The sequence below is a fragment of the Macrobrachium rosenbergii genome, chromosome 3 (genome assembly GCF_040412425.1).
Source record: "Macrobrachium rosenbergii isolate ZJJX-2024 chromosome 3, ASM4041242v1, whole genome shotgun sequence".
In the NCBI taxonomy this organism is placed as follows: Eukaryota; Metazoa; Arthropoda; class Malacostraca; order Decapoda; family Palaemonidae; genus Macrobrachium; species Macrobrachium rosenbergii.
The window spans coordinates 66,604,574-66,614,392 of NC_089743.1; the positions used below are offsets into that span (position 1 = coordinate 66,604,574).

General features: G+C 35.0%; 1 long non-coding RNA gene across 1 annotated transcript in view; it reads right to left on the minus strand.

Moving 5' to 3' along the window:
- The window catches only part of LOC136825086 (uncharacterized), a 31,035-nt gene extending 24,709 nt beyond the window's left edge, over positions 1-6,326 (minus strand). Inside the window, exon 1 of the long non-coding RNA XR_010849243.1 lies at positions 6,120-6,326. This is a non-coding gene — a long non-coding RNA (uncharacterized lncRNA). The remainder of the gene's footprint in view (positions 1-6,119) is intronic.
- Positions 6,327-9,819: the final 3,493 nt, after the last annotated feature.

Genomic DNA, 9,819 nt, shown 5'->3' on the forward strand with positions numbered 1-9,819 from the left:
TGAACACTAGTAATTGGGATTTACCTCCAATATCAATTGACTTGTCTGCTTGCAGAGCATACATTTTATCTTTCATAAGCTCACTGACAGTCTCTTCAATGTCAGGCGACATATCCTTGATTCGTCTACCAATAGCGTTGTCCGAGGGAGGAATTTTTTTTTACTTCTTCAGCCTCATCACCAAACAAAGTTTTCACTACAGCACAACAAGTTGGAAGAAAATATGACTCCACAATTGAATGAGGTTTCATATGCTGTCTGCTCCTCCACTAAATAACTGCTTTCTGTGTCATATACCTATCCATGAAATTTTCGCAGCGCACTTGAGGGATAGTCGCGGCGCAGGGTGCCCGTGGCGCACAGGTTAAGAATCACTGCCCTTCTCACATGATTGCATTTATCTTTTGGTGTGGAAAAATTAAAAATTTAGAAAATACAGAAAAAAATAGGAACAAGAATACTGCAGCATAAAATATCAATAAAAAGTAAAGGAGTGTGTGTGTGTGTGTGTGTGTGTTACTGTACTTAGGCTTCATGAAAACATACCTAAGTTATTGTTCTCTCTCCCTCCCTCCACACTTTGCATCCTTTCTCATGGTGCCCAGCCATCCAAGCCCCCCCCCCCCACCTTGAAACTTCTTGAGGTCTCCCCCACCCCCTAACAACCCTTTCTCAGTTGATTTAAGTGTAAGCAGTGTTACCAACATTTTTGTGAGTGTGCAGCATTTCCAACCACTGGAGGATGATTTTTCAAATTTTTAAAATTTATATATATATTATATATCTTTGGGGCCTTGGTCTGGTGTGTCGGACAATGTCGAGTGTTGGATAATAGCGATCTAGATAATTGAGGAATTACTATTACACAAAACTTGTATTCATCCCAAAATGACTCTTCTACTAAGGGGCTCTCCTCTGGGGGTTTTCTGGGGACACCAGCATGATATACAAGAGCCCATTGAATTTAATCCTCTTAAAATACATTCACTGAAATACACACTATGGCCAAGCATTGTCTGTATTTGCATTTTTAAATTTAACTTTTCAATTTTGTAAATTACACTTCGACACATCTAAGTTTAATTCTTCTTGGAATAGTATCAAGTTATGTTCTTACCAAGTATCAATTATGATGTATTTTCACTCCATCAGACAGTTGTCTAAGAGTATTTATAATTCCGATCTTTGTCTGAATGCCACAGATTATTCCCATCCCCTTTCTCTGTTAACATGGGGAGATGTTAATTCACATCTCTTGAGAACACCAGTGGTTCAGTGGGTGTACATGCTATATGAAGTTCCTGTTATTCTTAAGATATGCTTGGATGGTTTTGGTAAGGTTGTATGGGCATAAGCTGCAGTTGACAAAGACCCACGTGAGATAGTGAGCAGTTTGTTTTATTGGTTGAAGTCCTTGTTTTATATATTCTACGGGGTTTGTATAAAATTATGGTAAAGTTATGTTAATTAGATATAGAAGAAGGAAAAATCAAAGGAGAATTAGAATATAATTGGAATGATTGCATATCATCTCAATTTTTTTTCTATTTTGCGTCAGTATTTAATTGGAACAATAACAATTTTATTCCCAACAGATTAAATAAAATACTAGCATAAAATATTTGGTAGTGGAAACCAAAACAAAACCATCCAAGCATATCTCAAGAATAACAGAAACTACACAAATCACATACAAATGAATAATGCCCAAGACCTCCACGAGTTTCAACATTTCTACAAGTTGCTGATTCTGCCAAGGTGTGTTTACAGTAAAAGCACATACATAGCCTGTCACAATGAAGGCTTTGAATTCTCTCATTTCTATGGTTTTCCCAAAGAAGCTTACCATTCATGCAAGTACTATGCTCATAGTGCGCCACAACTTCAATGACAGTCCTTCAAACCTACACAAATATGAATACAAGTACAATTACTTTTTGTATGAACATGACAATGAAAAGATATCAATCCAGTGCCTCTTGCAACCCAGTTTATTGATTATGAACGGAAAAGATCTTCCTTGGCAGTAAGTCCAACTCACTTTTATGCATCTGTGTCTAATGGAGGACTAGGGTGATGCTCCATGAAGGAAGTCAGTCTTGCCATAACTTCTCTTATCGCCCAGTAGAAATTAGAACCCTATGACATTACTGTTTTCTAAGTAAAATCAGGAAGGAAAAATTTAACTTCCAATGTACTGGACTGCAACCACGTGGCTATCTTAACCTTCAGTAGAGTTGAAAGATAACTGCTAGGGAAATTCAAACCCACGAGAACCTATGATTATAAACACTGTTTTTTTCAATGCTTTCAAGTCTCGGTTTGACCAACAAAAAAAAAAAAAAAACTTGTCGCATGGTCGACAGTGGCCTAAAAGTTAATGCATGATATTTGTAGCTATTTCAAGTTTTCACATAATCAGCAAGAGTTATGGAGAAGTTTAACACTTTGCAGACTGTGAACCCCAAAGACTGCTGGGTGACTGACAATCTTGTGGTGCACTGATCATATTCTTGCTCAGTGGCCAATATAAGAAATATATTTTACATTTCTGCAAAGAGAAAGATTACGACAAGCTCTAAGAACCCCATATATCAAAGCCATATCTGATAATCTTTCTTCAGTTAAAGCTTCAAGCTTTTACCAAATACGAAAAAAAGCTCAAAATGCTAATTTTATTATATTTGATGCGTCAGTTTGGATGGAACTGATTAACAAACAATTTGGTGGAAAGTTTAACAAATTTAGAACCTCATGAAAATAAAAGCTTTCTTTCCCTCTGTAGAAATTGTTACAAGACTGAATGCTGCAAAGTTTTAACAGATTCTATAGTTGTGGTGTTGCAAGATATCAATCCTGAGTTGATTATAAATGGAAAAGGCTACCGTCATTTCAGCAGCTGCCACTCACACGTATAATCTGAGGTAACTGGACCGGCACTGAAGTTCAATCTTGGTTTAAAAAAAAAAAAAAAAAAAACCGAGGGAGTGGTAGAATAATACTGTAGTTTAATTCTGTTAGTCTGAGAAATATACCTTCATATGAAGGAATATCACCTTTCTTGTAGGAGTTAACTGCTTTACCACAAAACATAACATGGGCAAACTGGACATTCTCAAAGAGGAATAAAATAAAAAAAAAAAAAGTAAAAATGCGCTGAAGGTTCTTTGGCGCAATCGAGTTTTCTGTACAGCCACTACAGCGTATAATCATGGCCACCGAAAACAGAGCTATCTTTCAGTGGTCTCGGTATAACGCTGTATGAACCGCGGCCAATGAAACTCTCAGCCGGCCGTGGTGGCCTGCGTTGTTGTGTTGCCAGAAGCACGAGTATTGCTGACTTTAACCCTAAATGAAATAAAAACTACTGAGGCTAGAGAGTGTAGTTTGGTATGTTTGATGATTGGAGGGTGGATAACCAACATACGAATTTGCAGCCCTCTAGCCTTAGTAGCTTTTAAGATCTGAGGGCAGACAGAAAAAGTGCGGACAGAAAAAAGTGCGGACCGACAGACAAAGCCGGCACAAAAATTTTCTTTTACAGAAAACTAACAAGTAAAAATGCGCCGAAGCTGTTTCGGCGCAATCGAGTTTTCTGTACAGTGTATAATGCTGTACGACCCGCTGCCCATGAAACCTTAAATAAAAAAAAATTAGTGAGGCTAGAAGGCTGCAATTTGGTATGTTTGATGATTGGAGGGTGCATGCTCAACATACCAATTTGCAGCCCTCTAGCCTTAGTAGTTTTTAAGATCTGAGGGCGGACAGAAAAAGTGCATACAGACAGACAAAGCCATTTCAATAGATGTTCTTTTACAGAAAACTAACAAGTGCGAAATTCCAGTCAAATATTGTTAACACATCTCTTCATTTAAATACTGGAACAGCGAGAGGACTAGGTAGTTTACAAAGTAGTTATAATATGAAAACAATGACACTCAGTGATCAGGTCATAATCAAACCGAAAACAGTATAAATCACGTACCCGCATATTTTTGTTGAGGATTACATATTTATTTTACCTGTTTATGATATTATTTTGAATGCAATTTATGCTTTCAAATATTATATGATTATTTTTCAAAACTGCTAAGGTGGAACAAAGCAGCATATAAATATTACCAGTTTCAAATTATTCCATTGAGATTTCGCCTTGGAGTTTTAATTTATTCAACAGGGATTTCGCCATGAAGGAGTTTTAATTTATTCCAAAAGGATTTCGCCATAAAGGAGTTTTAATTTATTCCACTGGGATTTTGCCACGGAGGAGTTTTAATTTATTCCACAGTGATTTCGCCATAAAGGAGTTTTAAATTATTCCTCATGGATTTCGCCATGAAGGAGTTTTAATTTATTCCACAGGGATTTCGCCATAAAGGAGTTTTAATTTATTCCGCAGGGGTTTCGCCATGGAGTTTTAATTTATTCAACAAGGATTTCGCCATAAAGGAGTTTTAATTTATTTTCCATGGATTTCGCCATGAAGGAGTTTTAATTTATTCCACAGGGGCTTCGCAATAAAGGAATTTTAATTTATTCCACAGGGATTTCGCCATGAAGGAGTTTTAATTTATTCCACAGGGATTTCGCCATAAAGGAGTTAAAGTAAAGTCTGAGACAGGCGAGTGGGCAGTAATGCCGCCACACAACTTTCGCCAATTTGCCCACTTAATTAGCATGCTTCAACGACAATACCATCCACAGCCAAAGGCGCAGCCATAGAAAAGATGAAAGTTGGTATTCTCGAAGGAACAACCTTTAACTAACAGTTTATTGCAATGACAGTTATAAAACAAACGTCAATATTGTCAAACAGACATGGGGATGTAAGAGAGAGAGAGAGAGAGAGAGAGAGAGAGAGAGAGAGAGAGAGAGAGAGATGGACGCATTTCAGATCTGACGAAGTGCTGTATTAAGTTCAAACTAGTATGCAGGAATGAGATTTAGGAGAATGAAAGCATCAATTCGGCCCTGTTCATATGTTCCATCCGTGGTATGCAAACATCGTAAATGGATTCTTAGCCTATATACCGCCTATTTTTCTTGGATCCCGGTGCCTAGTGTAGGGGTAATTCCTCTCATTTCCGTTCGTTTTAATTTATAATGGCATCAGAATTAACCTAAGCATGCAACCAACAATATACCTCAATTTGTTATATCGTAAATTAAAACCTAGAGCTAGGACAACAAAGGACAGGATCAATTCCAAGAGGCAAGGAAAAATTTTGACAGTCCTCACCCATAAAGCCAAAGTCAGTCTATCTATAGGGTACAATAAAAAAAAAATCCCCTTTTCCTAAGCAATCCGCCCTCGTTTGATAAAGAACAGCGTTGAGGACGCGCACTTGTGCTTAATACGCACTTATTTGATGTTTTTCTTGTATCCTAATCGCATATGGTATATGGCAACTGTGACAGTCAGTCCACCAATTTTACTTTCTTTTCCAGCTCTTTTCCTTACGTAGAAAATTAATGTTACGTAGGTGAGAAATCGAAAGGAATAATTATGAGCTAAATATTATTCAAAGACTACAATGGACAACTAATAACGTCACATGTGAGGTCAAAAGTGTTTCAGGCTGGACGGGCCTATACATATATATATATATATATATATATATATATATATATATATATATATATATATATATATATATATATATATATATATATATATATATTATATATTTATATTATATATATATATATATATATATATATATATATATATATAATATATATATATATATATATATATATATAATATATATATATCTATATATATATATATCTATATATATCTATATATATATATATATATATATATATATATATATATATATATATATATATATATATAAATATATATATATATACATATACATACATATATTGTGTATATTTATATATTATATATATACACATATACACATATATATATATATATACATACATGTATATATATGTACTGTATATATTACACACACTTAAAAATTAGTCCTTTTTTAGTAAGGTTCCAACACAACGCAACCCATGTTGTATAAGACAGGCTAGTTCTGTAATCTACAATTTCAAAACGATCATTGCATTTGCTGGTATGCACAACTTGCAATACTTACCGACATCAGTTTTCAAACAAATTTTGCGCAACACGATACGACAGCACACAACATGAACTATCAACTTTCACACTTCGAATCCAAGTGAATAGAAACAAGAGTCCACCAGCTTTGCTAATTCTCAAAGAATGACTTACACCTCCCTCCCTCTAACCCCAAGTAAGAACACCTTCTTCTGAAACCGCACGGAAAAGACTGTTTCCACCTTCCAAGCCATTCGGTACCTGTGGCAGTGTGTGAACTGTGAACTACTGCTTGACAATCTCAATTATTGGGGAGTAAGACAGTGGCGCGCTCACACCGACAGATTTACTACTATAAGTTAGTGACCTGCTATCTCCCGGAAATATATGAGTGTATATATATATACAGTATGTATATATACAGTGTATACATATATATATGTATATATATATATATATATATAAATATATATATATATATATATATATATATATATATATATATATATATATATATATATATATATATATATATATATATATATATATATATGGAACTACAACCTGTACAATAAACCACCTTTACCTAAATGGGGAAACTAAAGTTTCTTGATACCAGAATTTTGTAGTTTTGATAATTTTCTGCGAAAATAATTCAGCGGTCGAAACATCTCCTCAAACGGGCACTTTAAAGCGTGATCAGTCTTTGTCAAGCTTCCCATTACATTAAGTCTTTCGTTCCTTCCATGGAAAATTGCTGACAACAGCACGGTAGCTGAAGTTCAAATGTTGAAGAGCCACAGAGTTTATGTTGCGTCTGTGTTTCGGAGACTTAAGGAATTAAAGTAATACGTTTCTTAGATTTTAATTTTACGCTTAATTATTTATGAATTGAATTTAACTGAATACAGAATTTAGGCCAAAGACCAAGCACTGGGACCTATTAGGACATTCAGCCCTGAAACGGAAATTGACAGTAAAAGGTTTGAAAAGCGTAACAGGAGGAAAACCTCGCAGTTGCATTATGAATCAATTGTTAAGAGAAGGTGGAAAGTAATATGGAAGAAACAGAATATAAAAGGAGGTACAGTAAAAGGAACGAAAGGGGTTGCAGGTAGGGGGCGAAGGGACGCTGCAAAGAACCTTAAGTAATGCCTGCAGTGCACCACATGAGGTGCACTGACGTATTTTTGGATTCATTAACTCAAAACAAGATGCTCAGTATTGAGAAATAAAAGAAAAACCCCACGATGTTTCATCTAAACAGAAAGCTCCCGGTGTTCGGAATGAGCATTCCAGACCCCTGGGACAATCTGGATACCTAAATTTTTCCTCCATTCAGCTTGCTATAATTCGTTTATAATTCCACTATTCTTATTCTAATTTTGAACATAATAGTAAAAAAAAAAAAACTTTTAAACCAAAAATTCCCTCCGATAAAACTCGACCTGAGCTGAACTGACATTACTATTGACAATTAAACAAACTTCTCAATAATTATATCAATGAAATGTATCTTATATTATGGAAACCAAAACAGGTTTTTAAAGCAGAAATCTTGACATTAATTATTGAAATTTACGGCAATAATGACTGTCTACAAATCGTTAAAAAAAGTGAGTTGAACATATTTACAGTATTTAGTTTAAAAATGTAAGGGCTAAATACTGCAGATTACGCTTGTTTACTGAAAGTATAAGTCATTTGATGCGTCATGCTCTTTGGTGTTTTCTGTAAGGTCACTGGGCATCTCTAAAATCGGCACAGTTATCTGGCCTGTATTTGGACGTTTCTTTGTTCCCTTTTCCACGTTCTTGACACAGGTGCCTTTCAGCGTCAAACACAATTAGCATAGATAGCATTATTTTCAGCAGAATGACTCGGTTCACAGTTTATTTCGTGGACGATTATGGAATAAAGACAAACTGCGAAATTAAAAAGTGATTATTTAAAGGGAAGAATCTGTTGATATCCTACTTGTAACTCAAATAACGAAATGTGAACAAAGGAATTGCTTTGATCACTAATGGTGGACAACATTACCACGTTATCGTTGGTATACCTCTGCTACCCAATGATAAGCTACCTCGTTAAGATTATCCACATCACCGTATGAAATAATCCAAAAACAGTAGTTTCTGAAGTCCTGCTAAGGAGGAAGTGAAACAGGACAATCATGAGAGTCGACTTTCCTCTCCGCGCTTTTGAAGGGGACGTAAGACTTCTGTTACGAGTCTTAGGTGAACGTCATTATTCTTTATTAAATACTACTATGGATATGGCATGGAGCAGAAAAATGTTACTGGGGGGAATATTTTATAATTCACGGTCTCGATGGGAGTGAAAGCATTGATATAACCGTCAACGTTGCATAATGATGTATTATTATTACAGTAGATGTTGTCTACACTGCCATTTCAGTAACTTACTAACGTAACCAGTGATATTACATAATTTGGTACTTACGACTACAGAAGTCGAGATATGCACACACACACACAACACACATATATATACACATATATATATATATATATATATATATATATATATATATATATATATATATATATATATATCACCATACATCATTTTCCCCTACGAAGGGGTAGCTAAAGACGGAAGATCAAGGTGATTTTGTACTGACTGTCTGTCTTTTCTTGGTGGTTACCCATCCAAGTACCGACAAGACACAACGTTACTTCGATGAAGTGATTAAAAGGACGAGGGCATAACGTTCTTTACGTTATATATATATATAAATATATATATATATATATATATATATATATATATATATATATATATATATATATATATATATATATATATATCACTAAATCCACGTAGGAAGGTGAGTGAAAACCGGTACTTTGAACAAGTACTTTCGTAGTTTATTCTACATTTTCAAGTTCACACTAAATACAAAAGAAGTTGACAGAGATTTATATACAAAAACAGAAGGTGGGGACGGGGTTACAGTTTGTTAATCTGGGCAGTATGTTCTTTGCACAAAAAAGACAGGGACAAAGGATCGAGGGCTAGTACTAAACACTGCAAAACAGTGATACTAGCCCCTTAGGGATCAAAAACACTTAGGGACATTTGATCACCCAGGGACTGGTACTAAACACAGCAATATACATTTGAACCCCTAGGGGCTAGTTCTAAACACGGCAAAACAGTGTAGATGAATCACTGTTTTGCCGTGTTTAGTACTAGTACTTGGGGATCAAATGTTCGTAAGCGAGTTGCTCATTTCACAAATTCCCTAGGGATTTCGTGAAATTCCTTGATTTCACATATTTACTGCCATATATATATATATATATATATATATATATATATATATATATATATATATATATATATATATATATATATATGTTATAAACGTTTTAGCAGGTCATACTGTATGCTCAGAAAGACGTTTAGTACGATATTGTTAGCAAAATGCCGTTCTCTACCCTTGGTCAACACAAAACAGTCAGCTAGCTACTAAGGCTATCATAAAGCCTGGTAGTAATAATCTCTTTCAGTTTAAAACTAAAAGGAATTGTATAAAAGAAAAGTCCTTGTATCCTGACCGGCACCTGAACCTAAGTCTTTTTAGGGCTGGTAGTAGGGTTACAGTGACTATGTATTCAACCATCAAGGGAGTTACATGAAAATTTTGACTCTGCTACACAGATTAAAACTTTCCTCAAAATAGTAACACATTTTTACAGTCGTCACCT